At 38.9% G+C, this 5134-nt stretch overlaps 1 pseudogene; it reads right to left on the reverse strand.

Annotated features, from left to right (window-relative positions):
- Positions 1 to 1102: 1102 nt before the first annotated feature.
- On the reverse strand, positions 1103 to 1223 carry LOC138072383 (5S ribosomal RNA; annotated as a pseudogene).
- Between the last annotated feature and the right edge of the window lie 3911 nt (positions 1224 to 5134).

Raw genomic sequence — 5134 nt, forward strand, 5'->3', positions numbered from 1 at the left:
GGCCTTGTTGGGGAGGCAGGCGTTGTCCTTGTGTCTCCATTTGAATATCCTTCACCCCATATCTTCCCTGGTGGCTCAGATGGTAAAGAATCTGCCTGCAATGTAGAGAACGGGTTTGATCCCTGGTTGGGAAGATCCCCTGGAGAAAGGAATGGCTACCCCAGTACCCTTGCCTGAAGAATTCCATGGACAGAGGAGCCTGATGGATCTTCACTTTTCACTTCTGCTACATAGCAGGAGATTAAGGTTAATCAAATTCCAGCATAATTCCTCCACCAGAATTATCAGAACAGGGGTTAGATTTAACAGAGATACCATGAAGTCACTAGGCATACAAATATACTATGATCAATATGGTCAGCTTATCTTCTTATCTCGAATTTTTACAAAGCTTTGTGTTTTTGACTGGCTTTACCTCAGAGATAAAAGACCCTTACAATCAACTTATTTTGTGCTCTCAGTAACTAAGCCTTCTTTGGTTGGTTTTAGAGAAATCCCTGTACTGAGCCTTTTCTCTGCCACAGAAGAGCCATACAGTGAAAATTCTGTCTCAGCTCAGTTGGACTCAGACTGCAATGTACCAACAAAATATCATAATGCATAAACAGCTGCAGCCACCCTTCACCTGAACCACCCGTGAATCAGCAGCAGAGTTAAGAGGCAGGGCCTCAATATGCTAGACAACAAGAAGATCTAACCTTAACCTTATTAATATGATGCGGGTAATGCAATTTCCTGTAGAGACACCACATAATTTCCCATATTTCTTAGAAGAAAGAAAGTGAAGTCACTCAGGCATGTCCGACTCTTTGCTACCCCGTGGACTGTAGCCCACCAGGCTCCTCTGTCCATGGGAATTTCCAGGTAAGAATACTGGAGTGGGTTGCCATTTCCTTCTTCAGGGGATCTTCCCAACCCAGGGATCGAACCCAGTTCTCCCACATTGCAGGCAGATGCTTTACCCTCTGAGCCACCAGGGAAGCCCTCCAAAATGGCAGAAGGTAGTGGAACACTATCCATGGACTGTAGCCCACCAGGCTCCTCTGTCCATGGGATTTTCCAGGCAAGAATACCGGAGTGGGTTGCCATTTCCTTCTCCATGAGCCTACAGCACCCAGTATTCCCAGGCAGTCTCCCATCCAAGTACTAATCAGGCCCGACCCTGCTTAGCTTCCGAGATCAGAGGAAATGGGGCGTGTTCAGGGTGGTCTGCTGCTGTTGCTAAGTCACTTCAGTCGTGTCCGACTCTGTGCGACCCCACAGATGGCAGCCCACCAGGCTCCTCCGTCCCTGGGATTCTCCAGGCAAAAATACTGCAGTGGGTTGTGATTTCCTTCTCCAATGCATGCATGCATGCTAAGCCACTTCAGTCATGTCCAACTCTGTGCGACCCCCTGGACAGCAGCCCACCAGGCTCCTCTGACCACGGTATTCTCCAGGCAAGAATACTGCAGTGGGTTGCCATTTTGGCCGTAGGCTTATCTCCATTTGCATCACGAACTGAATATCCCTCATCCCCTGGCTGATTCTCTCAACCATGACTTGGGTGATCTCCACCAAATTATTAGTATCTCTACAAGGTGACTCTTGCAACGTGACTCTGATTCTAAGTACCAGAGGCCATAGGAAAAGCTGAAAACTAGGACATAATTGCAAGATGTGATGCTTAAAATTGGGTAAAGTAAGAAAACCTTTGTCATGGAGTTGAAAGCCTATTGAAAATAAGGTAAGGATTGAAAGTGTACAATAATTTTGATTTTTACACAACACAATAATATCTTAAAATATTTAAATGTAAAACATTCACATTCCAAATGTTTCATGTAAGCTGAATAAAAGTAAGGACGACTTTCCTCTCAATTTAATAAAAATTTCTGATACCAGATTACTACTTACTTATTTAATTGCTCATGGCATTAGTTTTCACCATAAATTCAAAATCCAATTAACATTTTATTAATGAGAGTATGTGTATGGGCACATAGTACTTATAAAACAATTTACTAATACTCTGCAGATAAGCTTTTCTGTTAACATTCCCCCGGTGCTCTATTAGTATTAGCATTGCAATTTTCTTTATCAATACTCACGTCTCATAGCTTCAAATTTAATTTTACAAGTTTTCAAAAACAAAATACAATGTTAATATTTCCCCTGAAGGAACTTAGAACCAAATTTCCTCTTTAAAAGCACAATAAAGAAATTCCTACGGAAATGAAAATATGTTGTATTTGTAAACAACTGCTACCACTTTTTATGTAAGACTTCTGCATTTTGCTTTTTTATATGAATATATTTTACTTTTTCCCCATAATTCTCTGTAAGGAGCACAACAGATTATAATGAACATAACCAGATCTGTAAAATCATTGAATTGGTCAAATACCATTCTTTGGGAAATCTTTGTCTAATGAAGACCTTAGTATCTATTTAATCTTGAGTTGTTCCCAGTATTGGATTAGATGACATGCTTACTGGATTTATTTCATGAATATTAATTTCCTGTGGCTACTGTAACAAGGAACCACAAACTTGGTAGTTTACAACAACAGAAATGTACTCTCACACAGTTTTGGAGGTCAGCATTCTGAAACTAAGGTGTTGGTCTGACTGCACTCCCTCCAAAAGTTCTATGAAATGATCTATTCTTTGCCTCATCCAGCTACTGGCAGCTGTATGCATTCCTTGACTGTAAGCCGGATCACTCTTGTCTTTGCCTCTGTGGTCACACTGCTTTCTCTTCTCTGTGTCTTCTCTTCTGTCTGGCTCAAATCTACCTGTCTTTCTCTTACAAGGACACTTATCATTGGATTTAGGCCTATCAGGGTAGTCCAGGATTATCTCAAGTGGAGATTCTTAACTTAATCACATTGGAAAAGACCACTTTTCTAAACAAATAAGTTAGCATTCACAGATTTCAGAGATTTGGTGTAGACATCTTTTGGGGGGCTATTATTTAGCCTTCGATGGCAGATATTTAAAGCTTTTTTGCTTGAAATAGTCTAATTCTTCTGCCTTATAATTCTACTGTTCTTTTAGTTTGTTTAAAGAACTAGAACTAATTCAAGAAAAAGTTTTGGATATATACTCTACTTAAATATTTAAAGAAATTTGTTCGATTAAGTTTGGAAAACATATTTTACTCCAAGAGTTAAAAGAAATCACTCACAAAATTAATGAAAAAGATGAAATACTTGTACTAAAACATGACAATTTTCTGTCTTTGTATAATTGACTGTTATGCTGAGGGCAGAGGCTGGCAAAAAAAAAAAATTAACATGTTTGAGTTATTTTAAAAAAATACTGTCTTGACTGTTGAATTAAGGAATATAAGGAATGAACTAGATCTTTATGTGTTCTGCAGTCTCCCTACTGTTAGTCTTAATGCTCTTCAGTTATGGTTATCTTACCCCAGAAATGTATATTGCAAGCTGAACAGTCTATTTTCTTGGGCTCCAAAATCACTGTCGATGGTGACTGCAGCCATGACACTTGCTCCTTGGAAGAAAAGCTATAACAAACCTAGACAGCATATTAAAAAGCAGAGACATTACTTTACTGACAAAGGTCCATATAGTCAAAGCTATGGTTTTTCCAGTGGTCATGTATGGATGTGAGAGTTGGAATATAAAGAAAGCTGAATGCTGAAGAATTGATGCTTTTGAACTGTGGTGTTGGAGAAGACTCTTGAGAGTCCTTTGGACTGCAAGGCGATCCAACCAGTTCATCCTGAAGGAAATCAGTCCTGAATGTTCATTGGAAGGACTGATGCTGAAGCTGAAATTCCAATACTTTGGCCACCTGATGCGAAGAGCTGACTCACTGGAAAAGACCCTGATGCTGGGAAAGACTGAAGGCGGGAGGAAAAGGGGATGACAGAGGATGAGATGGTTGGATGGCATCACTGACTCGATGGACATGAGTTTGAGCAAGCTCCGGGAGTTTGTGATGGACAGGGAGGCTTGGAGAGCTGTAGTCCAGGGGTCGCAAGGAGTCAGACATTACTGAGCAACTGAACTGAATTGAAACAGTTTATAAAAGTTTTTATTGATTTAAAACATTTAAAACTATTTCACTTTCTCATGAAACATGGCGTGGCTAATATTCATTGAATGTTAACTGAGTGCTAGAACTCTCTGGAGGTGAACATGAATGTCTAAAAAGGCAATGTGGATATTATGTGTTCACAAAAGCTCTCAAACATTATCTCCATAATTAAATGCTCTTCAAGGAACTCCCCAATTGCTCTGTAAAATATATGGAGCAAATCTCAAGGGCTGCTAGATGCTGGTGATAAGCGGATTCAGTTCTAGCAGATCTGTGTGATTCTGCACCAACTCACTGTCTGCTCACTAAAAGTCAGTCGGGTGTGTTTCCAAACCTGTATGTGCCAAATGCATTTACTATTGTTACTGCTGTAATTTAGGAACTCTTATGTAGGATGGTTAAAATCAGTACTGAAATCCAGATAGCTGTTATTTCTATGAAAACTACGCTGAAATTTTTGAAAGATTCAAGACACATATATTGCTAAAAAGAATCCCTGTCAAATTAGGTTTAGGTTAGACAATTGTACTAGGCTAGGAAAAATTATATAATTCTAGAAGGATTCTGTACTCACATTATATCTTTCAGGTTCTCACTCCTTTTTATTTGAAGCACAATTGATTTATAATATTTTAGGTATACAGCAAAGTGATTCAGTCACAGATAGTTACTAGGTAGATAGAGAGAGATGACCTTTTTCAGATTGTTTTCCATTATAGGCTCTTACAAGATACTGAATAGAATCCCCTGTACTATACAGTAGGTCCTTGTTTATCTATTTTCTATATAATAGTAAATACAGTAGTGTGTATCCTTAACCTCAAATTTTCAATTTATCCCTTCGCTTTCTTTCCCCTTTAGTAACCACAACTTTGTTGTCTATATTTGTGAGTCTATTTCTGTTTTGTAAAAAAGTTCATTTATATAAATTTTTAAGAGTACATATATAAATGATATCATATGATATTTGTCTTTCTCTGGCTTACTCTATTTAGTATGATGATCTCTAGGTCTATCCATGTTGCTGCAAATGGCATTTTTCCTTTTTCTCAGCGGCTGAGTAATATCCCACTGAATACGTGAACCA

Source organism: Capricornis sumatraensis, unplaced genomic scaffold, assembly GCF_032405125.1.
Source record: "Capricornis sumatraensis isolate serow.1 unplaced genomic scaffold, serow.2 scaffold13, whole genome shotgun sequence".
Taxonomy (NCBI): domain Eukaryota; kingdom Metazoa; phylum Chordata; class Mammalia; order Artiodactyla; family Bovidae; genus Capricornis; species Capricornis sumatraensis.